The sequence below is a fragment of the Callithrix jacchus genome, chromosome 11 (assembly GCF_049354715.1).
Source record: "Callithrix jacchus isolate 240 chromosome 11, calJac240_pri, whole genome shotgun sequence".
NCBI classification, from domain to species: Eukaryota; Metazoa; Chordata; class Mammalia; order Primates; family Cebidae; genus Callithrix; species Callithrix jacchus.
Window position 1 is genome coordinate 62,755,672 of NC_133512.1, and position 26,929 is coordinate 62,782,600.

The 26,929-nt window shown below is 36.3% G+C and overlaps 1 protein-coding gene and 1 long non-coding RNA gene across 11 annotated transcripts in view; one reads left to right on the forward strand and one right to left on the reverse strand.

Moving 5' to 3' along the window:
* ELAPOR2 (endosome-lysosome associated apoptosis and autophagy regulator family member 2) overlaps nucleotides 1–26,929 on the forward strand; it is a 265,883-nt gene that overhangs the window by 21,412 nt on the left and 217,542 nt on the right. The gene's annotated exons all lie outside the window — the stretch shown is intronic.
* Nucleotides 1,894–24,581, reverse strand: LOC128928419 (uncharacterized). The gene is made up of 3 exons (XR_008473389.1): nucleotides 24,492–24,581; nucleotides 3,908–4,041; nucleotides 1,894–2,665 (listed from the first exon to the last, which is right to left on the reverse strand). It is a non-coding gene; the product is annotated as an uncharacterized LOC128928419 (long non-coding RNA).

Consider the following 26,929-nt stretch of genomic DNA (forward strand, 5'->3'; position numbering starts at 1 on the left):
TTGCTTTAAGTGTTTTACAGATATTAACCCATTTAATAACAATCATTTGTTATTAGTCCATTCATCTTTCATATGAAATGATACTGCTTTAAAGTGATATTCAGATACTTTATGCAGAAGTTAAATCATTCCCTCAACCTTTAAAAAATATTTATTGAAGATTAATTTGAAGTACACTCAGATACATATATTTGAAGTATACAGATTGGTCAGTTTTGAAATATGTAAGCACTCATGAAACTATTGTCATAATCAAGATAGTAATTTCAGCACCCCCAAAAGTTTCCTGTTTCTCTTTGTTTTCCAACTCTTCCTCCACCCTGTCCCCTAGGCAGCCACTGATCTGCTGTCACTAGAGATTCAGTTGCATTTTATGGAATTTAGATAAACGGAATCTTATGGCATGTAGTCTTTTTTTGGGGGTGGGAGGCTGTCTTCTTTCACTTAGCGTACTGATTTTGAGGTTTATTCACATTGTGGTGTGTGTCAAATTTGTTCCTTTTTGCTGAATAGTAGTCTACTGTATGGTTATACCACAATTTGTTATTTAATATACCTATTTTTAACATCATGTAGTTGTAATCATAGCACTTGATATTCTTAAGCTCCAAGGAGATAATGTAATCTATGATCATTAAATACTAACTAGTGAGTACTCCAGTAAGTTCTTTATAAAGTTTAGCAACAGCAGTCTAAAAGTGTAAGTGTAAGTACTAAAGGATTCTTGGCATTCTGAGATATTCCTGTAGGTGATTTTTTTGTTTCATTCGGTATTTAACGCTATTCTGATAAATTTTGATTTTTGAAGCTAACCATTCAGTTAGTGTATTAGATGTGCCTTCTTTTAGAACTATTTCACTTTCACTTGCTTGCCTGTATGTAGATCATTTAACTATCAATTAATGAATGCATGTGTCTGGGAGTGCAGGTGAGAAAGGTGGATCTCACACCACTCATTTAGAGGCTAAAATGAGGACTTTGTTGAGTTCATGGTAATGAGTATTCACATATGGTACAGAAATGAAAACAGTCTTTGTGTGTGTTCAGTTGGAAGAACAATTAAAAACATTCAATCCTAGTTGAAATTATATTTCTATTGTTAAAGTGAGAGGAGTTAAATGTAGCATTTATTTGAGCAGGAAAACCGTTCATCAGGAATGCTGTCACCAGGCAGCACGGGGATGGTTTCCTCATATTGTTCTTGTGGGAGTGAATACATCTCATGAGATCTGATGGTTTTAAAGGGGGAAACCCCTTTCATTTGGCTCCCATTCTCTCTTGTCTGCCACCATATAAGATGTGCCTTTTACTTTCTACCATGATTGTGAGTCCTCCCCAGCCATGTGGAACTGTGAGTCCATTAAACTGCTTTTTTTAAAAAAAATAAATTACTCAGTCTCAGGTATGTCTTTATCAGCAGCATGAAAATGGACTAATATAGTTGGTATATCTACAAACCTGGTGGATTATATAACAAGAAAACAAGAAATGACATACAGAGAGTACCTGATTGGTGCAGCTTGCATTTACCTTCTTTGGGTGTAATCTGGCAGCTTTCACCCTCTGGTTGTCTGAAGCTACTGTGATTGATTGAGACTCAGCTACTTTTTATAAGGATTTACTTTTGGTGACATTACAGTCTGTTTACACATCAAGTTAGGTTATAGTTCATAATGTATGGAGAAACCTTTATGCCAAACTCAGAATATGTATAGTGGCAGCTTTAGGCCAAACTTAATTCAGTTTAATACCATAAATCACAAATCCATCAATATAGCTAGGTTTAGTTGTTTCCTTCCTTCCTTCCCTCCTTAATTCCTTCCTTCCCTTCTTCCTTCCCTCCTCTCCCCTCTCCCCCCTTCCCCTCCACCCCCACCCCTGCTTTCTCTCTCTCTTTCTTTCTTTTTTCCTTTCTTGGGAGCTGATGAGAATTCTGATGACTATGTTTGCATTTAGAACAAGATAAGCATTCTTTTAGACTAATAGAGCTTCTGCAAGTTTTGAGGACCCTTATGTTTTTCTTATATTGTTGTTCCAGGAAGAGAAAAGTTGGTGGTATATACTGTGACTGACTAATATGTCCCGTCTAGGTTTTTTTCCTCTTAGAATCCATCATCTGTAGCAGTAGGTGATCAATTCAACCCATAACACCTTTATTCCCATATTAGAATAAAACAGGACAGGGAGAATAAATGTGACTCCCTTGGCATCATAGTAGTGAGTTCTGCACTCTATGATGGACACAGATAAAGGCAGGCTAATAATTAACCTGAACTTTTCAGCTATGGCTTTGTTTTTCCTGATCTTCCCTTCAAAATCAGATTCTTTACCGTTATTTCCTCAATTCTCTTTTCAACTCAGTCGAGTCAGGCTTTTACCCCACTTGTTTTCCTGAATCTCTTGTCATGGTTAGTAATCATCTGATTACTAGTAGTGTCTTTAATCCTCATCCTATTCCATCTCTCTGAGGCATTTGACTCTGCGTCCAGGCTGCTGCTTTCTTGCTTTCTGATACTGTCATCTTGTGCACTCATTGTTATGTCCTTATTTCTTCATTCTTCTATGACCTCTTTTTAAATGTCAGTTGTCCCAGGTTTTTGCTTTTTGTCTTTGTGCATTGTAGATATCCTAAGTGATCTTACCCATATTTTCTTTTATTATTTTTCTGTAAATGGAAGTAATACATACTTATTATTAAACAATTTGAATAATTTGAACAAGCAAAAATGAAAATCACCTGCTGTTATACCTATGGAGAACCATTGTTAACATTATTTATCCAGCTGCTTGTCTTAACATCTTAACTACAACATTTGTTTAAATGATTTTAAATCCAACCTCCATTGCATAGTTTTCCATGAACTTCCAAAATAATATTTATGGCTCCTTAAATTATAAAAAGAATTGTGAAAAAGCACAGTCTTTTTCTTTAAGGAACTCAGAGTCTAGTGAAGCAGCTCTCAATCTGGCTGCAAGTTAAAATCTCAGACCAATAATTTATTTCCAATTTAGGAACTGAGAACAGGGTCCAGGAGCCAGATTTCAGTGCATTGCCAGGGTTAAGAATCACTTGTTTAATGCCTATATTTCAAAGTGCCGTTTATTTAACATCTACTCTATGCCAGGCCATGTGGTATCCATTTGTTCTTTCAACAAATATTTTTTCAGCTCTTCTTTTATGTTTACCCCTGGCCTAGATACCAGGAATACATCAGAGAACAAAAACAGAGATCCTGTTCTTTTGGAGATTATGAAATGGTAAAAAGCGATAGACATTATATAAATACATGACAAGTGGTGATAAATGTAGGAAGAAAAAATAAGGGAGATAAGGGGATAGGGATGTGTGTCTATCTAAAAAGTCAGAAAAGGGCTTTTGATGTTATGGCATTTGAACAGTGCCTGAGTGAAGAGGTTTCAAGCCTACAGACATCTGGGGAAGGAGCTTCCAGAAACAGGAAATAACAAATGCAAAACCCTAAAATGAGCATTCACTTAAAATGTTCAGAGAAGACTGACCCACCAAGGCTTGAGCAGAGTGAATGAGAGGGACATGGCAGGAATTGAGACCACAGGGGTGATGTGGGTGGAGGGTGACAGATCACATGGTGCCTTTTACGGTGTGTGAAAGCCTGTGTGTCTCTTTACATTCATCCTCCCTCTTTGCTTATCTCTTTGTAAGGATATAAGGATAGCAGCCATATTGGATTTGACTCACCATAGTAACCACATTTTAACTTGATTGCTTCTACAAAGGACCTATCTCCAAATAAGGTTGCATTCTGAGGTACTAGGAGTTAGGACTTCAGCATGTGAATGTTGTGGGGGACACAATTCAACCCATAACACCTTTATTCCCATATTAGAATAAAACTTATTTCAGAACTTTTATTCTAATAACACTTACCATTTTTCTGCTGGGTGATATTTAGGCACAGTTACCAGTTACTCGATCCAGTTGTATGTGTCATTTTAGATGATTTGGGGTGGGAGGTGGATTTCCTGATGTAAAATGAGTACTTGCAAATCAAAGAGAATTGCCTTTTGGAAAAGAAACATAAAATGAGTTAGAGAGGTGGTTTCTTAATACTTTTTATGAATATGAGACCAGACTTTTCTTAGATTGCACATCTAACGTCATGTTCAATACAGTAGAACCAGCAAGCTAGTAGATGGAAACTTTCTCTACCTTGGGAAGAAGAGATAAATCAAAGTGCCTTCTCTGGGAAAAACCCTACGTTAAATATATGTACCATCTCCCTGGTCTTATTAAGATGGCAGCACAGTCTATTTCTAAATAAAGGCCAACATCTGACCCCACAGTATATCACCTTTAGTAAAGAAAGAAATTATGTTTACTAGAAGAATTTTTTGTTGTTGCACCAAGAAAAATATTGTAGAAATTGGCTTATATTTATATATTTAGATGTATGATCCAAGTAAATGCTTTCAGCTAATTTCTGGGTATCCCATTCTCCCTAGAGTTGCTTCTTTTTTCAGCATTAGGTTTTAGTTGGGATACAGGCCATTATGATGTATCCTCATATAACAGTTGGCTTTTATTTAGAAACTGTAAAATACAGATCATAATTAACGACTGTAGAGACCTCATTATTTCTAAGTTCTTAGTGTAACAAGAAATAATGTAAACTTGATTGTGGAATAGAAAATGCATTTTATGGGCTTATCACTGCCTTATAGGCTTAAGGCAGAATACAATATCTAAAAAGAACAAAACAACTGTGGTAAACATTAGTATTTTTTTTTTTTTGAGACAGAGTTTCGCTGTTGTTACCCAGACTGGAGTGTAATGGCACAATCTCAGCTCACTGCAACCTCCGCCTCCTGGGTTCAAGCAATTCTCCTGCCTCAGCCTCCAGAGTAGCTGGGACTACAGGCGCGCACCACCATGCCCAGCTAATTTTTGTATTTTTAGTAGAGACAGGGTTTCACCTTATTGACCAGGATGATCTTGATCGCTTGACCTCGTGATCCACCTGCCTTGGCCTCCCAAAGTGCTGGGATTATAGGCGTGAGCCACCACACCCGGCCAACATTAGTGTTAAATAAAATATCCAATATTTTCCAAATTACTTTCTAGCTGGGAATTCTAAAGTTCAGCAGTTCCCTAAAATGGCCATTCAATGAATCTGGAGAGAGAGTCCTTTTTTTTTTAATTGGTATACTTAAAAAAAATTTTTTTTAAAAAATTTCATATGGTTTAAATTTAAACATGAAAAAAGTGATTCAATAAGAGACCAGGTTTTTTAATCTAGAGAAAATAGGAAACATATTCTCCATGTTTTCTTCACAGATAAAGTCTAGTGGTAGTTTAGATACTAACCATATTAAAACATATAATTTATTAATGATAAATTTTTGTTCAAGCTTCATAGTTTACCTCATTGATGACCACAGCTCAATGAAACCTAAGTTTGATCTTCCTCTGCATCCATGAAACTACAACTCTTCCAGCTTTCCCCTTTAGTTTCTCATGTTCAGCTACTATGGAAAGGCATCTTTTTCTTAGTGCTTTCTCGGTGACTGTACTGATAAAAATACAAACAGCATATGGAAGCAGATATATGCGTAGGTCTTGATTTTGTGTTTTGGTAGACTGGCTTATTCAAGCAAATACAACAGGAGAAAATGTTTATTTAAGGTTTGCTTTTGTGCCAGTTGCTGCTTTCTCTTTTTTTTTTGGCCTGCCAGAAATATACACCTTTATTTCTACCCTGTTTGATAAAAATTTCTAAATGACAGTTTTTTCAGTAAATTAATTAGCTCCTTGAAAAATGCAACATATGTCTAACATGTTGAGGATTTTTGAATAATTATGCTCAAATTTGATTTTATTTGAAATGAAATGTTTTAAATTTAGTAAAATTATTTAATGTTAGAGGCTTGATAGTTCTTCAGTATTATATATAGGATTGGCCTTAATTTACAGTAGCATGAAAGCATAGTCTAATTTTAATTGTTCAGAAGAAACATTTTTAATCACTATTTTTTGGAAGTGAATTGATTGGGAGGGAATGATCAATTGGTTATGTGTGCGCCAGAGTGTGGTAGGGTAAGCATTGGCTTGTGAGTCAAGAGACCCAGTTACAGGACTTTACTTGTCATTAACTGTGTGACCTGAGTGACTTGCTTTCTGCTGGACTCCATCTTCTCATTTGGCAAGAAAGAGACTGGTTTAGATCATCTGTAAAGCCCTTTCCAAGCTTGACATTTTATGACTTTATTTCTTCTTGTTTTATATTTTTAGATAAAACAGGAATTAGGTCTTTGCTTTTTGTTGGATACTCTTGACTGGGGATTTTTCCTGCCCAATATGGTCATACTGGGCAGAGAATGTAGCTTGACGGTTTTTTAAAAATAAGCATTGTCTGCAAAGAGACAACGAGAAGGCTTGGTGAATCTGCCAACAGATGACTGCTTCTATAATTTCATTTAGTCATCTAAGCCAGTTGAATTTAGACATTTAGCATGAAATACTTAATATTCCTCAAGACAAGGTTTTGGGGCCATAGAATGTCTTAGCCTTCTGTAATTCTGACTTGGTTTATCAGGTGACCTAGAGTAAAGACGACTCATAATTTTATATATTACATCCATCACAGCCTGTGATTTTTTTTTTTTCTTTTTGGTAGGAAAAGCTTAGGTCAGTGACGTAAGGCAGGCCTGGGTGATAGTTGCTTTTTATTTTTAAAAATAAATTTTATTTTAGTTTATTCACTAACCTATGGCTGTCAACTGCTGAGGTCGTATTTGATCATTTGAAAATGATAGTGTTCCACAGGGATGTTTTATAAGAAACATTATTCCTGAATGGAGATAAATCACATTCTTAGCTGACAAAAGCTCAACATTGTAAAGATGTCTGTGTGCCTCAATTTAATCTGTACTTTTAAAAGAATTGCCCCCAATCCAAATATAGTTTTACCTCCTTGGGAGTGTGTATCTGTTGAAGGTGTAGGGTAGAAATTTAAATATTCTTCATGTTTGTAAGATAGACTGTGTTCTGAGATCAGCTGGGAAAATGCTGAAAAAGAAGTGTGTTAAAGACAGGTATTCGCATAACTTACTGATGAGAGGATGAATGATTAAACACTGTCTAGAAACATTTGGGTAATATTTATTAAGAGCTTTAAAATACATGTTCTTACCAGGTATTCTGCATCTATTTCTGTAATTATCTTAAGTAAATTGATTAACTGAACAGTGGTATATATAGAAGGTTGTTACTCATCTTAGTGTTATTTATGAAGAACCCACATTTTTAATAGGTGACTGGTTAAATATATTGTTCCCTTATGAAATGGATACCATGGGTCATTAAATGTGTTGATATGGCAGTATATTTATTTACATGGAAGAGATTAACAATATATTAGGCAGATTATAAAACATGAAGACATTGATATAGGTAATATATGTGTATGTATCCATTTGGGAAAATGTGCAACAAATTAACTGTGGTTATCCCTGGGTGGCAAGATTATGTGTGACTGATCATCCTCTGTTTCACATATAAAGCTCTATTTCTAGTTTTTCCACAGGGATTGTGGATTCTTTGAGAGGAAGTAAAACATAATAGTTAAAGCAGTGGAGAGGGTTGAACTGAGTCTGGCTGGATTTATATCCCAGTTCTATCACGTACTAGCTGTGTAATCCTTAGTCACTTTATTCTGTGTTGTTCTAATCTGTAAAGTAGGGATAATCATAATAGAAATTAATAATACCCCACAGAGTTGTGAGGATTAAATATACTTAATATATGTGAACTCTTTAGAACAGTTTGAAGTACTGTATTAATCTTAGCTTTTATTATTTCTGTAAAAAAAAATAGCACATGCAAGAGAGACAGACACAGTAGCATACCTAGACTCTACTGTAGAAGAAATGGTCTCCAGCAACTGAAATGATTTGGTAAACTTTAAAGAAGAATATGATGATTGGATGTTTACTTTTCTCTTTACTATTTCTAAATTTTAAATTTAAAAATTACTAAGGCTAAATTCATGTAACATAAAATTAACCATATAACATAAATGTAAAAGTGAAAACTCAGTGGCATTTAGTGTACTTATAAAGTGTACATTGTAACACTTCAAAACATCTCCATAATTTCAAAGTAAAACCCTGTAACCTAAGGCAGTTTCCATTCTCTCCTCCCTGCAGCTCCTGGCAACCACTAATCTGCATTTTATATGAATTATCCTGGATATTTCATATAAATGAAATTCTATAATACATTACCTTTTGAGCCTGGCTTTTTTGACAACCTAATAGTTTAGAGGTTTATCCATATTGTAGTATGAGTACTTTACTCCTATGTCTGAAAAATATTTCATTGTTTATATATACCATACTTTGTTTTCCATTCATCCATTGATGGACTCTTGGGTCCTTTTCACATTTTGGCTATTGTGAACAGTGTTGCTATGAATAGATTTGCTTTTATTAATAATAGTTTCTTATATCAAAGCTTATGTATTTATCATAGAAAACTTAGAAAATACAGAATTACAAGTACTTCAAATTTTCATTTTGGTGTGGTACTTTCAGTCTTTTAAAATATGCACATACTATATACATATGTGTGTATGTAAGTGTGTATATATGTATTAAAACACATAGCTGTGTACAAAAATATACTTTCTTAAAAGAGAAATTGGGATGGTAGTACACATTGTTTTATGGAGCTATTTACCATTTACCATTTCTGAACATTTTCTGTTGTCTATAAGAAAATATTGGTATAACAATTTTTAATCAAAAATTAAAAATACTGTATATGGTATATTGGTATAACATAATTTTTAATGAACAGAATTTAGTTTACCAATATTGAATGATGAAAGTTTAGCTTTTGACTTCTATTTTAAGTGCAATGAATATTCCTTTATATAGAACACTGCTTAATTATTTTCTAGGGATAGAGTCCTAGGAATAGAACTGTTTTGTCAATAAGTATGTACTTTTAAGGTTTTGACACACACTGCCAAATTTCCCTATGGAAATGTTGTACTGATTTACATACCACCAGCAATATTTGAGAGTCTGTTTCTTCTTTTGATTGCCAATATACTTTTATTCATAATCATTGTCACTTTAAAGAAATACTGTCTAGTTCATGTCTTTAAATTTGTATTTATATAAAACATTACCAGATATTGTTTTCTTCCTTTTGGGAATGCCTGCTTGAAGACTTTTAGTGAGTTTTGTCTTTTCCTAGTGACTAGAAGAGTTTTTTGAAAAATATAATGGTGTGGGCGTGGTGGCTTATGCCTATAATCCCAGCATTCTGGGAAGCTGAGGTGGATGGACTGCCTGAGCCCAGAAGTTCAAGACCAGCCTGGGCAACATGTGAAATGTGGTCTCTATAAAAAATACAAAAACTTAAATTGGCATAGTGGCATATGCCTGTGGTCCCAGCTACTTAGGGCAAGGCAGGAAGATGGCTTAAGCCTGGGAGGTTGAGGCTGCAGTGAGCCGTGATTGCGCTACAATACTCCAGACTTGGTGACTGGGCAAAACTGTGTCTCAAAAATCAATAAATAAACAAAAACACAATGAAGATGTAAATGTTGACAGTCTGTTAAGAATTTTTTTTCTAGGTTGCTATTTGTCTTATTTTATCTATGGCATTTTGATCACAGGGCAGTTAAAAGTCTTAACGAAGTGATCTCTGTCATTTTTTGCTTTTATCAGTTTCTGCCTTGCTCACATGTTTTTCTAAGTCTTCCTTAGGTGATTGGTATATATGTTTGATAATAAGCAAAAATTCTAACATTGTCTTGTTGGACATGAAATGTTGCTTGACTTAGTATTTGTTTTGCTACATAACTTTCTCTAGTCACTTAGAAAAAACTGCAGTTAACTGAGAGCTACTAGTACCCTAAGTTTAGGATCTGAATTTGAAATGTAAGTTCAGAGACAAATATCACAATAAAACAAGGGCATGTCAGGATTTATTCAGGGAACCCATTTCCACAAGGTTTGCTTGAGTCAGAATTCATTCATGCAGTTTCTCTTTGTATTTGTCTGTGTCCACAGCTTAATAACTTCCATTGACCTTTGAGCCACTAAGATCCTCATTCATCAAAGAAATATTAAATTTTGTTCATCATACTCCATTTACCTACAGGAAATTGAACTGGTTCATTTTTGGGTGAAACTGTTTTTACCTTTTGAAGATCATCTAGCTAGAATGTCTCACTTCTTAGACAATCCAAATAATTTGTCTCTATTATAAACAGGCAAAATATTCCTACATGTCAGGGAAATAAATTATATGAACTGATACTAACCCATGTGAGTATCTAGCATTTTTTCTTGCATTAAATGTAGAATTAAAAGTGACTTTTCTGCCAGTGTGAAATGGAACTTACGTTTACTTTAGGCTGATGATGTTAATGATGATTATTTAGTCTTTATCTGCTTTTTACAATTTTTATTTTTTTGAGACATAGCTCACTCTGTCATCCAGGCTGGGGTGAGGTGGTGAGACCCTGGCTCACTGCAACCTCTGCCTTCCAGGCTCAAGTGATCTTCCCACTTCAGTCTCCTGAGTAGGTGGGACTATAGGTACACACCATCATGCCAGCCAATTTTTGTATTTTTTGGGGAGATGAAGTCTTACCATGTTGCCCAGGCTGGTCAAAAACTCCTGAGCTCAAGTGATCTGCCCATGTCAGCCTCCCGAAGTGCTGGGATTAGAGGCATGAGCCACCATGCTTGGCTTATATTTGTGTTTTACCTCTGATAGATCTTTTAAACAAAAGATAAATACATGTTTATTATAAAAGAAATCAGGAAATACAAACAAGGCAAGCATTCTAAGATGAGTATAGCTTCGCATATATTCATTCAGATCCCTTTTCATATGTATGTATTCATTCACATTTAATAAAAACTCATTTTTATACTCGTCCTATTATGTACATCTTGCCATGCCAGGGGCAGATGTATACAGTTTGAAATAAGTACAGAATTCCACTGTGTGGATATATTAAAATACATTTCAGCAGTTCCCCATTGCTGATCATTTAGAATGTTTTCTACTTCTTGCTATTATAGCTCATAATAGGCATTGTGATAGTAAAATCTTTGCTGTATTTAGATATTTATATTTAGATATTTCCTTGGATAAATTCCCCCCAAATGGAATGTATCTACTTTTTGAATCTTATAAGTGTTTGGAGAGAGAAATGAGATTGTCAGGAATGTAAAAGCTGAGGATTGGATGTCTTTTCAAATGTAATACATGAAATCAAATACAAATTTCTGTCTTCAACATTATAGCATTTATCTTTTTTTTCTCTTTCTGTGACAATTCATCTTCCACTCTAATTTATTTTTCCAGCTGTGGAAAATGAAAGTAAGAGAATGAGTAGGATAGGAATCTAGATTTGTTTTCTATCTTTATTCTTGTTGGAAAGTTGGGTTTTGGTAACTTTTCGAAGGCAGGTTTTCGTAAAGGAGATTCCTTTTCTTTGATCATGCCTAGTCTGTTGTTTTGACGTTTGGAGAACTTTTTACTGTGGGTGTTGCTATTAGCTGATGATGACTCGCCTTGTTATCAGCGTTTACCTTTTGCTTTTCCATGGACATTGAGAACCCACAGTGTGTGGTTGCTGGGCAGTATTACAGGTATCGAGAGAAGACAGATTCATTATCTCAGTATGGTTACATAATTGGATGTGGCAAATACTTTGGTAGGGTCCGCTCTTACATCATTGATAAAAGCAATCGCAACATTACCTGTAAGTTGTTTGGGCATTGCCCTTCTTTCCTATGATTTCTACCCATCTTGTGTGACCTTACTTGTAAGTCCTAAAACTTTCTAACCTAGAACTTCATAATTTTATCATCGATGAATAATCTTATTCTGGAAACACAGATATATTTTGAGTCTAAAATATTCCTATACGCATAAACACTAACATATCGAACAGTTTCATTTATAAAGTCTTTGAGAAATGGTGACCCATTTCTCTGTCTTGAAGATTAAGAGTTTTCTGTTTGCTTTCATGTGTTTAGATTTGTTTCTCTCAGGTTTCAGTTTCATAGTGAATCACTAAGTACAGAAAAGGACACAACACTAATTTAGGGAAGACCTGAGAGTGTAAGGTAATCACACCTTCAGAAAGAGATTTGTTACCTGGAAAGGAAACTGCTGCTGTTATTTCCAGTGCTTTAATTAAGAAAATGGCCTGGCAACTGACAACTCACTTTAAGAAAATTTGTTGTGTAAAGAGCCCAGTCAGAAATATGAAATACAGAAATATTCATTATCATTAGAAATATATATATATTTTTTTGAGATGGAGTCTTGCTCTGTCACCCAGGCTGGAGTGGAGTAGGATGATCTTGGCTCACTGTACCCTCTGCATCCTGAGTAGCTGGGAACAATAGGGAATAGCTGGAAGTAGCTGGTTCAAGCAATTCTTGTGCCTCAGCCTCTCAAGTAGCTGGGACTACAGGCACTTGCCACCATGCGCAACTAATGTTTTGTATTTTTAGTGGAGATAGGATTTCACCATGTTGGCTGGGCTGGTCTTGACCTCCTGGCCTCATATGATCCACCTGCCTCAGCCTCCCAAAGTGCTGGGATTACAGGTGTGAGCCACCATGCCTGGCCAGATTTTTAATCCTTGAAGGATTTATAACAGAAGACCTTTTAATAAAAAGCTTTTAAAATTTTTATTAGTGAGGAATTAAAAATAGTTTATATTGCTGAAGAAATTTTAGGCAGAAGAGTAGGAAATAGCTGGGATTAAAATTAGTGTCAGATAATGTCTAAAGCAGATAACCTATTTTTTTGTCTAATAAGAGATGACCTTTAGATAGTGTTGCAGTTCACAACAGATTTATCAGTTTTATTTTTGGCCTCATATTTCAATACAGAATATTGATAAAGATTATTTTGATAAAGGATTAAGTCTAAATGCACTTTTGTAATATAGTGCAAAAATACTTGCAAAAAATAGACATTGTACTAATCTAAATGGTTATTTCTTGTGAATAGAAATCTGTCATATATTAGCATGTGCAAATATATTTATTAGTATGGTGATAATTTATAGTCATAGCAGTTCCTTTTTTTCCTGCAGCGTACCAATTCTTTTTATTTTTCTACCAGCTCTGTTGGTATAAAATCAATAAAGATATAATTATATACAAAAAACTGCACATCTTTAATATATACAATTTGATGTGTTTGGACAGATGCATGCACCCATGAAACCATCATAACAATCATAGTAATAGACACATTTTCTGTCTCCAAAATCTTCCTCCCATCCTAGTTGTTTTTTGAAGTGAATTGAAGAATATTTCATTTCTATGGAGTGTTTTAGTGCGTTCTTGCATGATTGTAATATATACAGGAATCAAGAGCTTTCTAATTATAGTAAGATAAAAACTTTGCAAATTTCTTATGTTAAATTGTTGATTGTATAAATCAAACATTTAAATTTAAAATATACACTCATATTTGCTTCACTTAATCCAACAGAAATGGTTTTTAGTGATTTAAACTTTACATTGTTAGTTAATCACATTGTGATTGTGTTTATTTATAGAGTAGATGCAGTGTTGACATCAGTGTGCTTGAAATTCTGGATGTAAACCTGTGTTTGGCCATTATGTTTAGCTTCTTATTATAGCTTCATCTTAACCAAATCCAGTATTACTAAATAATTATCTGGAAATGTCACTTTTATAAGCACTGAAGCTTTTACCATATATCATTATTTTTATTATTCATAGTAGTTATGATCTATAAAGTTGCCATGAACACTGAATTAGCCAGTGCTGAACCATTGGTCCTAGGAGAAAATATAAGAACCTCTGGTCTTATTTTTGTCAGCAGATTGAAATATAATGTTGTTTTATATGTGTTTCCATTTTAAAACATCTTATTTAATCTATGTTGTTTCATTAATGTTGAACTCATAGCCAAGAACACCATAACTCACACCTGAAGGAAGCTTGCTAAACATATACTTCTCTGTAAGGAACATCAAAGCCTTCTAGGAACTCTAGAGAGTACAATGCTTTGGGACCATTTTAAAGCAACATAAAGCAAAAAAAAAAAAAAAAAAAAAAAAGATGAAAAACATGGCACAAAACATACTAGGAAAAAGACACTCAGTGACAGTATGAGAGCTGACACAAGAAGGCAGCGCATCACCTGTTGGCCTTAGCTAAGAATGTGTGTCAGGTGACTCCAATTTTTCACTGCATTGTGCATGTTCACATATAACTAGGAAAAATGACTGAGTGTTGATTTTGTGGTGACAAGTAAATTTTAGCAAGCTGAATTTGCAAATATGGAATCACCAATAATGAGTCTTGACTTGGCTGGTGTTTGAGGGAAATTTTTCTGCTTAATAAAATGAAATAAGATTGAACATAAATTAATTTGGTGATGTAGGCTAATCATTATGGAGATGCTTATGAAGATAATCCAACATTTACTGAGAGTCTGCCGCTGCTGCTGGTATCTTTGACTCCACTTCAGTGTCTCCTATGATTCACCATTATCTTCTTCACCACCTGCTCCTTCCTCATTCCATCCCTGCTGGTGTTTCTCAACGTGGCAAGTTTTAGTTATCTAACACTCTCCTCAACCTGTCTTGCTTGCCTCATCTGCTGTCTCCTGTTACCTAAGAAAACCCTGGGCATTTTAGGAATAACCAGAAAACAAGCTCATTATATGATTAAGAATAGCTTTTTGATATGAGTTGAACTCAATAAAGTTTAGTATAAGGGACTTGAATACCTTGTCTTTATGACAGTGTTTTCCCTTCTGATTTTAAGGCATTTGTTAACATTTTTCCCCCCATGGATGTACGAGATAATTTATAATGCTAGAGCTTTTGCCATTAGATCACTGGGAACAATTGCTAAAGCTTGGGTTAATATCTTGAGCTTCATTCTCCTCTACTGGAATTGAATTAAAACCATGATATAAAGCAGAACCTTGTTGGTCATTTGCATATATTTGGTCATTTGCATATATTCTTGTGGTATATTATCTTCATTTTGTAAGATTGGAGGGTGAGGTCTGGAACACTAGATAAATATCTTAGAGGAATGCAGAAATAATGAGGAAGTTTGCAAAATGCTTCTTTGTGTTCTATTTGATGACTTGTTACCACATTTGCATGATTTTGTGCTTTATTTCCAACTTATTTGGGCCAGCTTTAACTTTTTTTATGGCCATGTTTTTAGAGGATTTTCTAGTCATTAAATTTCTTGGATTTTAGTGTAGTGTGTCACTGGTCATGCAGCAGTGGCAGGCTGTGTGAACCTTCTTCTCTTCTAGAACAGTTACGAATTTAAAGCTACCTTCTGCCAAAGGATTCACTGCAGATGTGACTTTTGTTATACTTTGTTCATTCCAGTTGGAATGTTTTCTGAAGCCCTGCTAACATGAGATTTAGTTCCTATCTTATTTCTGTTGCAGTGAAAGTATTTGTTCAGATACTTTGTGAAAAGTACTGAACAAAGTACTTCTGAAAAGTGTAGACACTTTCTGTATAGATATCTGTTGTGTTATGCATGTTCTAAATGCAAAAATGATCACTAGCTTAGAAGAGACAAGATATAATTGAATAAAAATGTACTGATCGAATGCAGAAATATTTGCTCTAGACTATCTAGTACTGTGGCTAGTAGCCAGGTGTGGATATTGGTCACTTTACTTTTTATTTTATTTTTTTGAGACGGAGTCTCGCTCTGTTGCCAGGCTAGTGTGCCATGGCATGATCTTGGCTCACTGCAGCCTCTGCCTCCTGGGTTCAAGTGATTATCCTGCCTCAGCCTCCTGAGTAGCTGGGACTATAGTCACATGCCACCACACCCAGCTAATTTTTATATTAGTAGAGACAGTTCTCACCATGATAGACAGGGTGGTCTCGATCTCCTGACTTCGTGGTCTGCCTGCCTCAGGCTCCCAAAGTGCTGGGATTACAGGTGTGAGCCTCTGTGCCCAGCCAACTCTACTCAACTTCTATCAACCAACACAGTCATATTATAAAACCTTCCTTTTTGCATATATTCTTGTGGTATATTATCCTTATTTTGTAAGATTGGAGGCTGAGGTCTGGAAACACCTGTTTTTTAAAATAATTTAAACGTGATGACTAGAAAGCTTAAAATTACGTGTGACTTGCATTCGTAGCTTATATTTCTATTTGGGAATATATAATATATAGATGGTACAGGTGTTTTGCTGAATATTTAAAACGTATAGACACTGTCTTTTCTTTCTCTCATCTTTCTCCCCCTCCTATAGATATACCTGTAATATTGTTAGGATGTAAAGATATATGAAAAGCTTATTCAATTATCAACTCCCTAGTGACCCGCCAACACATTTCTCATTATAGGTGGTGGTTATGTGCTTCTGTGAAAGTTCCCAAGATGATAGGTGATAAAAGCCGGATAAACAAGACCATATTTTTTATAAAACAATGTTAAGCCAATTAGCAATTTTGTGAACTCACTGAAACTGAAAAATTGTACTGGGAATTTGTATTAAAAAGAGTTGTAAACATCTGTAATCCTTGCTCAGATAGGAGTTATCTTAGTTTGTTACTATCAGTCAATAAGAACCAAGTATTACCAGAGCATTCAGTACTGTTATGAGTTTTAAAAAGTTGACTACTATTTTCAGGTATACAGACAAGTATTCAGTTTGGGAAAGGTTCTGGCCTTTATTACTTTGTTTGATATAGCATGAAGTCCTTTGTTCATTTGCAAACATGTTTTGTGGTGATATATTTTCTTTTTTTAAAAAAATTTTTTATCTAACCCAGGACAGTGCTGATATTTTTCTTTATTTTCCAAAGCCTTTATTTTAAAAGCCGGGCGCGGTGGCTCACACCTGTATTACCAGCACTTTGGGAGGCCAAGGCAGGTGGATCACGAGGTCAAGAGATTGAGACCATCCTGGTCAACAAGGTGAAACCCCGTCTCTACTAAAAATACAAAACAAACAAACAAAAAAGAAATTAGCTGGGCATGGTGGCGCGTGCCTGTAATCCCAGCTACTCAGGAGGCTGAGGCAGGAGAATTGAGAATTGCCTGAACCCAGGAGGCGGAGGTTGCGGTGAGCCGAGATCGCGCCATTGCACTCCAGCCTGGGTAACAGGAGCGAAACTCCGTCTCAAAAAAAAAAAAAAAAAAAGTAACATTTTACTCATTTAAACTTGGACAATGTAAAATTATGTATAAAGTGGTTCCTCTGTATTTGTGGGCTGCACATCTGTGGATTGAACCAACCTGAGGTTGAAAATATTTGAAAAAAAATGGCATCTCTACTGAACAGGTATGGATTTTTTCTTGTCATTATTCCCTGAACAATGCAGACATTGTCTTAACATAGAATTTTCACTGGCTTTATATTTGTAAACTATAATAGCACCTGTCTCAGTATCATGCAGATATTGCTATAATATCCCTAGAGAAATAGTAAAGACAGCAGCAGAACAAGGCTCTTCTCTTTTCTAATCAAAGGGTCATCTCTCCTGCCAGCTCCTAAAAACAATACAAATTCTTAGTGAAACTCAAATTTTAAAAGTTTTTGGTGGTCCTTCAATAGAAATGCATAGAAACGTATCAGAATTGCGTTGTTTTTTTCTGAAATGCTAGAGGATGCTTAGTCTTCCCCTTTGCAGCCCATAATTTTAGTTCTGTGTTAATATGAATACTGATGAAAGACATAGTACTTCTGATAGTACATTTTCACTTCCTACATTGGAGATTTATTTGACTTCATTCATATCTATTAAATCAGTTTAGCTCTACTTGAATCCCAGTTTCAATGATTTCCAACTGGAAAGCTGACAAAACTCTTGGTGGGGGTGGAGAGTTTAAGAATTTTGCTTTTAGTTATTTTTCTCCAATTGGAATAGAATGTATTTGTTTCTAAGAATTATAACCAGTTATAGAATGAAGCTTTGTAGGAAATGTTAAATGCAAATTCCACTATAAAGTTTGGCAATAGCCACAGGTACAAATTTTATTTCTAAATCTAGAAAAAGAGACCTCTGGAGAAATGAAATGCATTGAACTTGAACTTTCTCTCTCTCTCTCTCTCTCATAATGAGTTTACTTGGAAAGACCTTCAAAGGCAGTGTTTATAAAAAGAATTTTATATACAGATTTTAAAGGATGTTCTTTAAAGCTTTCCTAGGTTTATTGGAGAAAAGCAGAAGAGCTAATAAATTCATACAAAATAACCCTCATTGTACTGTAGAAGGCGTTAATAGGTTTCTTTAAAGATGAACTTGTGAGCACTCTAAATGCTTATTTGCCTGCTTGACAACCTGTGGTTATCTTGAGCCTTTTTTTCAATAGAGGTGAGAATGTTAGCAAAAGGATTTGGGAACACCAGTCGTTTTCTGCTTCCTTTTGGTGCAGACCCTTATTCCTGTTTTTCTATACTGTTAGGTTAGCCGCTTACTTAATTTTCTGTCTGAAATAGCCATTATTTCACCACCTTTCCTGATCCCAAAACACTGGGGTACTCCACTGACTGTACTAAATTTATATAGCTCTAGCATTCAAAGCTTATAAATGGTCTGGCCTCAAACTGTTTTTTGAGTATTTTCTCTTACACTCTACTCCCAAGGCAAACTGTCTCCTTTCAATTTCTACAATAAATCCTGTAATTTGTTTCTTAGTGTCCTTCTTTCTAATGTATATTGAAATCCTTTTTATAGATTGAATCTCCGCTTCCTCTTCCAAGCTACTGTGGGACCTCCCAAGTTGAGCTAAATGTGCTCTTTGCCCTTTAAACTTTGTACAGTTATGGTAGTAATTATCAGAATCACCTTCCATGGTGGTTAGTTACATTCATGTCTTATTTATTCTGTGATGAAGGTAGATGCTCCTGTCTCATAGGTGGTTTTGTTGTTGTCGTTTTGTTTTCTGCTCAGCATTGCTTAACAAAATTGAGGACGTAATTTTTTTTGAATTCATGAATCAGTGAATTCAGATATGTTCTCTCCTCCAAATTATCCTAAATCCAGTGTACTACTGTTTCTCATGTATTGTTTTCCACTTAGGAAATAACTTTTTAATGGCTCATTTATGTTTCCCTGATTACTTTTTTTGTAGGAAATTTTAACTAAATAATTTTTTAAATTAAAGAAAAATTACAAGGATAGTACAAGGAACTCCTGCATATCCTTTACTCAGATTCATGAATTGTTTACATTTTGCTCCAGTTTTCTTATTCATATTCTCTCTCTTTCTCTCATTGTTTGAAATATTTGAGAGTAACTTGGAGACATTATGGCCCTTCATCACTAAATACTTCAGTCCGTATTTGCTAGGCTGGGTGCAAGTGGTTTATGTCTGTAATCCCAACACTTTGGGTGGCCGAGGTGGGTGGATCTCTTGAGGCCAGGAGTTTGAGACCAGCCTGGCCAATATGGTGAAACCTTGTCTGTAAATAAATAAATAAAAGTAATTTACTACAGCTTTCCATAACAATGAGGTCATTCTTTCACAACCATAGCACAAAGATTAAAATCAGAATATCTTACTTTGATGCATATTTCTGTCTAATCTATAGTCCATAATCAAATTTTATCAAGTGTTTCAATGATGACCTTTATAACTGTTTTCTCCCCAATACAGGATGCAGCCTAAGATCTCATATTGTGTTTCATTATGTCTCTTTAGCCTTCAGTCTGGAATAGTTCCTCAGTTATGTCTTTCTTGATGTTAACACTTCTGAAAAGTATAGATCTGTTATTTTGTAGAATGTCTCTCTAATTGCGTTTGTGGAATGTTTCTTCATGATTAGATTGACATTTTATGTTTCTGACACAAATAACACAGCAGTATTTTTTCCAGTGCATGATACCAGGAGGCATGTGATATCATGGTGTTCCATTATTGGTGAAGGTAACTTTTTATCATTTAGTTGAGTATGACAAGACTTTTGCTTTAAAATTACTGATTTCCCTTTGTAATAATTAGCAATTTGTGGGGCGATATAGTAAGTCTCTATAAATATCTGAGTCCTCATCAAACTTTCAATCACTAATTTTGGCAACCCTTAAATGGGTTTCTTCCTTTGTCATTCCTTCTCTGCATATTAATTGATCTTCTTTTGAAAAGAAAACCTCTTCCTTCTTCCTCATTTATTTGTTTATGTCGATACAGCCTGATGGATTCTTATTTTAGTTAATAGTTTTGATTATTTATTTTGATACACAAATTGGCCTAGATTCAGCTATTGGAGGCCCCTTCAAGCTAGGTGCCATATTACCTTTACCTGTTTCATTCATTCTTTGAGCACGTCTTTACTTTTTGGGTCAAGCTGTTCTAGGCTTATCATATACTTTTCCTGCCCATCCCTCAAATTATCCTTTCTCCAAGAAGCCCTGATTCCTTGAACCAAAGATGATATTTAGAAACTGACATATGGGAGCCAAGCATGTTTGTTCTACTGAGTGTTGTTTTTTCCCCTAGATCTTCTAAGTAGATAAATCTAGAAAATGTGTGTTTATGTGTATCTATAAGAGTGTGCGTGGTGGCTCACGCCTGTAATCCCAGCAATTAGGGAGGCCGAGGCGGGTGGATCACGAGGACAAGAGATCAAGCCCATCCTGGTCAACATGGTGAAACCCCATCTCTACTAAAAATACAAAAAATTAGCTGGGCATGGTGGCATGTGCCTGTAATCCCAGCCACTCAGGAGGCTGAGACAGGAGAATTGCCTGAACTCAGGAAGCGGAGGTTGCGGTGAGCCAGATTGCGCCATTGCACTCCAGCCTGGGTAACAAGAGCGAAACTCTGTCTAAAAAAAAAAAAAGGGTGCATATGTACCTTTTTATCTTATTTCATTCCATATCTGTTCATATTAAAAACTACAAGTTTGTACTGGTAATGTTAATCCCATTTGAACAGCATGGAGTACATTCGTGTCTTTATCCTTTTTTATACTTATAACTACTTTCTCTAACAGTGAGAAACCTGGTTTCAGTTAACTCAGTGTATATAATCATTTGCTCAAGTCTAGAATACATGGAAAGTAGTTTCAGAACAGTTGGCACATACCACTGCTGAAAGCAAACCTACTAAACTAGGATTCTATATTTGTTTACTTTTTTGAGGTACAGTGTACCTACAATCAAATACAGTTTTAGTTTTGACACATGCACATATCTGTGACAAGAAAGAGTACTTCTGTCACTCAAAAAACTCAGTTTCCTTACCAGCTAATTCTCTCTCCAACTCTGCTGCCCAAAAGCAGTCACTTTGACTCTTCACCACAGTTTACTTTTGCTGGTTTTAGAACCTTATATAAATGGAATTATGCAGTACATATTTGTGTGTGTGTGTCTGGCTTCTTTCACTCAGCATCATCCTTTTTGAGATTCATCCACATTGTCATGCATAGCCTCAGTTTCTTTCTTTTTATTGCTGAGCAGTGTTCCCTTGTATAACTATACCACAATTTACCCATTTTTCTGTTGATGGACATTTGGGTTGTTTCTAGTGTTTAGCTATTTTGAATATAGTAAGTGGCTGTGAACATTTTTGTACAGTCTGCTTTGTGGACATGATGATTTTACATCTTTTGGGTAAAATCTTGAGTAGAATGGACCATTGGATAGGTGTTTATTGAGCTGTATGGAAAACTACCAAACACTTATTCCAAGTTGTTTTTACTCCTATCTGCAGATAAATGTTCTGGTTGCTTTATATCCTTGTTCACATCCTGAGTTTTCAGTATTTTTCATTGTAGCCATTCTAGTGTTTGTGTAGTAGTGCCTCATTGTGATTTTAATTTGTGTTTCCCTGGTAACCAATGATTAAATGACTTCTGGACTTGATTAATGATTAAATGACTTTTTAATGTGTGTATTGGTCATCTGTATGTCTTTGGGAAGTTTCTGTTGAAGTGTTGTGATGATTCTATATTGTAAAACTAATTTTGGCAAATTTTAGCCCCATCTATGTGCTAAAAGGTTAGCTAGCAATGATTTGTGAAATGTGATCACAAAAGCCAATTTTTAATTGAATTGTAGAAGCTTTTAATATATTCTGAGTGCAAATTCTTTGTCAGAAGTATGTTTTCAGAATATTTTCTTCCAGTCTGTGACTTGCCAATTCATTTTTCTTAATGTTGTGTTTTGGTGAGCAGGAATTTTGAATTTGAGTAAAGTCTAATTTACCTGTTTTTCTTCTTTTATAATTATTGCATTCTGTATTTGGCCAAAGAAATCTTTTCCTACTCCTGATCATGAAGATTGTCTCTTGTTTTCCTCAAAATGTTTCTAGTTTTAACTTTTACACTGAAGCCTATGATCTACCTTGAATTAAACTTTGTACATAGGTATGAGGGTGGGAATTGAGGTTTATTTTTCCATATGGTCATTCTGTTGTTCCAACACCATTTGTTGAGAAGACTTTTTCTTTCCTTATTGAGTTAATTTTGGCAACATTTTGGAAAATCAGTTGCCCATATAAATGAGAGTTCTCTGAATAATTTTAATTAAAAATATGGCTTGATTTTCATTGAACTGCTACTCTATAATTCAAGCAACATTCATAAAAATCTACACTCAGCTTTCACCTAGGGAAAACCTGTTGTGGTTTGAACACTCTCTTCTTCAAATGCCAGGATAAATTGTTGTGTGTTTTGCTCTTGAAAGAAATCTGTCATGTGTGGATCTAGCATATATGCCACTTGCTTCTCTCAACATTGTCCTTTTGCCAAAATAAAAGGCTTTCTGGGTAGTTAGTTCTCTTTTTGCCCTACTGAGGAAAGACAGACTTTAATGTCATATAATAGTGCTTCATTTTTGTCAAAGCATTATGTGCTGTGATGCTTATAATAAATACAATAAAGGCAATTGACATGCCTTTCTTTTTTTCCTTTTGTTCATTTGTTCAGTATATATGTACAGAGCTTCCATTATAAACTATCTCACTGTGGGCCCATAGGGTGAATGACAGTTGGTTTTTTTTTCTGATCACATTTTATAAATCATTGCTAGCTGAACTTTTAGTGCATAGACAGGACTAAAACTTGCCATAATGGGTACCTTGCAGTCAGCTCATACAATATGCACAGAGGTACCCTTCTCCTACTCCTTGAAAGGACTAGGAAGCTGCCTTGGAGATCTCATGATTGGTAGTTCTGGGCTTTTGCAAAGAGGGGTCACAGCTCTCCTGACTGCTTACTATGTAGGATTTATTTTCCTAGGATTAGCAATTTTCTTTGTTGTCTGATACTGTTTACAGTAAGATACTTAAAGTTGTAGATCATTGTTATCTGTTCTTTCTCTTGTGTGCATAGCAGTTTAGGGCCTCCTCCTCTGTTAGTATGTCCAATGGCCTTTATGGTGAGAATGCACTGTCTGTAATTAGCTGTGCAGCTGATGATGTGCCTCCAGTAGCCACCAGCATGTGGCCTTGATAGCGTGTAAGTGTTAGAAAAAAAGTGTTGGGCAGCTGTTGTCCCTAATCCACAGCTGAACAAGAATAATGGCAGATGACAGGGCAGGCAGGCTGAAAGCTTCAATGAAGAGTTGCTTTCTGCAGCATCTTGTGTACAACAGCCTGTCAAAGATGCTTAGAGTTTGTGGTGGGAGCTCCACATGGCTGACAAGGCAGCAGCATTATGTTTGGTGTGTGGACATGTATTGAATTTGTATTAGCTTCTTTTGTAAGGCAAAGTGAAAGTACATAATGAAATGAATAACGTGTGTAGAAACATTGATTTTGTTTCATATTGGGGCATAGAGGCCAGGCCTGTTCTCTGCTCTGGTGTTTGAAAGGGGGCTATTTTGCCTTCATTTTGGAAACAAGCACATTCTCCCTTTTGTTGTCTCCACCCATCCAGGAAAGAGAGGCATCTGTTGTCATATCCATTATTTATCTATGAGAAACAGTTTTACTTAATTATCTTCTCAGCTGCTGCAGGACTGCCTTGGCTCTCTCCCTTTTGAAAGGATAATAGGACTCAATGCTTTAATACGTTTTAATTAGTGAGCTCATGGCACAGCTAGCACCTCACATTTGGCTTTTTAGATGGCTTTGTAGATAAGAACCTCTGCAGCAGAAAGAGAAGCCTGGGAGTGTGCAGGCTTCCTTAGAGCCACATTCAAGTCTCACAGCAGCTAAGCAAAGTGCTTATTTTCTCACCATCATTATTTCTGTCTGACTCTGCCAAAGTGACAGAGATTGCTTTTTAGGTTACTTTATGTGGGTCCTTTGCATTCTTGGGAAAATGCTTTATTCTCAGAGGCTGAGCTTTTTTGTTTTAAAACAAGGCATTTGAACCACAATAAGCTTTCGGCATTCTTGTGCTCTAAGTTTAGATTCCTTGATGAATGTTGAGATTCTGGAAGCCATATTCACAAGCTGCATTAGCTCATTCTCACATTGTTATAAAGAATGACCTGATATTGGGTAGTTTATAAAGAAAAGAGGTTTAACTGACTCACAGTTCCACAGGCTGTCCAGGAGGCATGGCTGGGGAGGTCTCAGGAAACTTACAAGCATGGCAGAAGGGAACGGGAAGCAAGCACCTCTTCACATGACCAGTAGGAGAGAAAGTGAAGGGGGAGGTACTACATACTTTTAAACCAATAGATCTTGTGAGAACTCACTCTCATGAGAACAGCAAGGGGGAAATTTGCCCCATGATCCAATCACTTCCTACCAGGACCCTCCCCCCAACACTGGGGGTTACAATTCAACATGAGATTTGGATAGGGACACAGAACCAAACAAGATCACAAGCCATAATGTCAGAAGCTCTCAGATCCAAGGAAAGGGATTCTTGGCTGGGACCATATGTGTTATGGCCTTGGGAAAAGTGTGCGTTCAGCTTGTCCCTGCATTATTAGTCTGTTTTTGCCTTGGTAAAAATGTAGGGGAGGGTTCTTTCAACATCGTATTTCTTTGTTATCAGAGAAATGCCCTTTGTGTTATCAATCCCATAAAGCAGGGCTTACTAAGTGAGGGCAGACCTGTAGAACCTGTGTAACTCTACTTGTCTACCCATCTAAGGACTGAAGAATTTCTGGGAGAGCGAAGTTATCACGTAGTCATTACCTCTTTCCTCCCATTAGGAGGGCCATTTATCCTGTTTCCCTCTCCAAAATCAAGCCCTAAAGCCAGGGAATATCTAGTCCAGTATCTAGTATGGGAGGTTTTGAAGGAGTGTGGTTCATTTCTTACTTACAGTTACTGTTGGCTGGCAACTCACAGAAGTGTCCCATGTTCTGCTACAGTGAAGTGCTGGGGCATGGGGTATCTAGCCCAACTTGTGCCAAAGCTTCATGAAATCCTGAAAGACTGGGAGTGAGGGGCTGTAATTTCCTGAAGTACTTAGTGTTAAGGATACAGAAGGTAGTTGAGTGGGAGGAATTGGTGGGCTTCCCTGGAAACTCTATCCCCAACTAAGTTAGGAGACACATGCCTGATGAGGCTGATGAGGGAGTGTTTTGCCTACACCTGCTGGGGTCTAGAGGAGTCACAAAAATTCCCCTCTCAGCATCTTGTGTACCTTCATCGAGAGAATGATGCCTGATAGCATGCTTTGCCTACCCCAAGAATAGTTGAGTGATAGAGGTTGTAGTATTCAAGCACTCATGTAAGGGGAGCTGACCATGCTCATGGTAACAATTATATATCACTGGCATCAGATGGAGAAGTAGCAATGGCCACCAGAAGGAGATTGCTACTGCAGAAGCCAACTGTGCCCTGTCTTCCCTCTACCCCATTGCTTTCTCCTTGCTGTCCTCAACAGAGCCAGTGCATGAGCACAGAGGAAAGAGAGCAGGCCACTTCTCAGCCCGTAACTAGTAACTGGGCATAAGTTTAATCCATGTTTGAGGGGTACCATGACATTGAACTGGACTGGGCTATAATTTAAACTGAAGGTGACTAGGAACATTACTGGTTTGGACTGAGATATCTCTAATTGGCAAGTTAAAGTTTTCTCCCAGCTGGCTGGGTTCCTCGACATAACATTAGTAATATTTAATGAAAAATGTAAAGTACCATGGATGAGATTCTGCAGCCATACCTGACACTATAGCAGATTATCATTGACTTGTAGCTCTAGTGTATCACATTTTATACCATTAAGTTCAGATGTGCATGGAAAATAGAGCTTTGTTTTTTCTAACTGAATCTCCCTTCAAGGCCCCTAGTCCAGTGAATTAAAGGGGATAGTGGACTAACTTCAGGACATCTAGACAAACTTTGCTTCTCAAATTTAAATGGGTCTCTTTAGGTAACTCAGGTTTCTTGGATATACGTTCCTTCTTTTTGATATGATTCTCTGCTGTTCTCTGTAGAGGCATCCAGGTGAACTGGAAGTGAGCAGGGCTTAGGGAATCTCATAGAGGGGAAGAGAAGCTGTCGAATCTGTGAGAACAGCCCTTGTATTCTGTGACTCCAATAGCACAACATTGTCCCATCTGGGCATCTAAAATGGAAGACCCAGTGTAGGGAACCTGGGATCGGTGATCTTGCCTGCTGGCTTCGCTTCACCTCACCCTGGCTTGATGCTGTGGATCTTTGAAGTCTGGCTGACTCCTTCAGCAATACACTATGCCACTTCCTCTGGCAAATTCTCCAGCCAGACACTGAACTGTTTCTGTGTCAGCTCTCGGAGATTTCTGAATCTTTTCCATACCTTACAGAAGTGCAGGTAGGCTGGAACATGCGCATTTAGACATTTTCTCCTATTGTCCTCACGGCTTTCTTGGAGTATTTTGGGGTGACTGGTGAAATAGTCTGATTCATCCCAGATTCCTCAACAGGAAGCTGAGTAGGAGCTTTTCACAGTACTTTTGGCTTATCCTTTAGCCGGTATAACATAACTTCTATCCTCTCTGGGAATAGCTTAACCAAGGGATGTTTAGACACA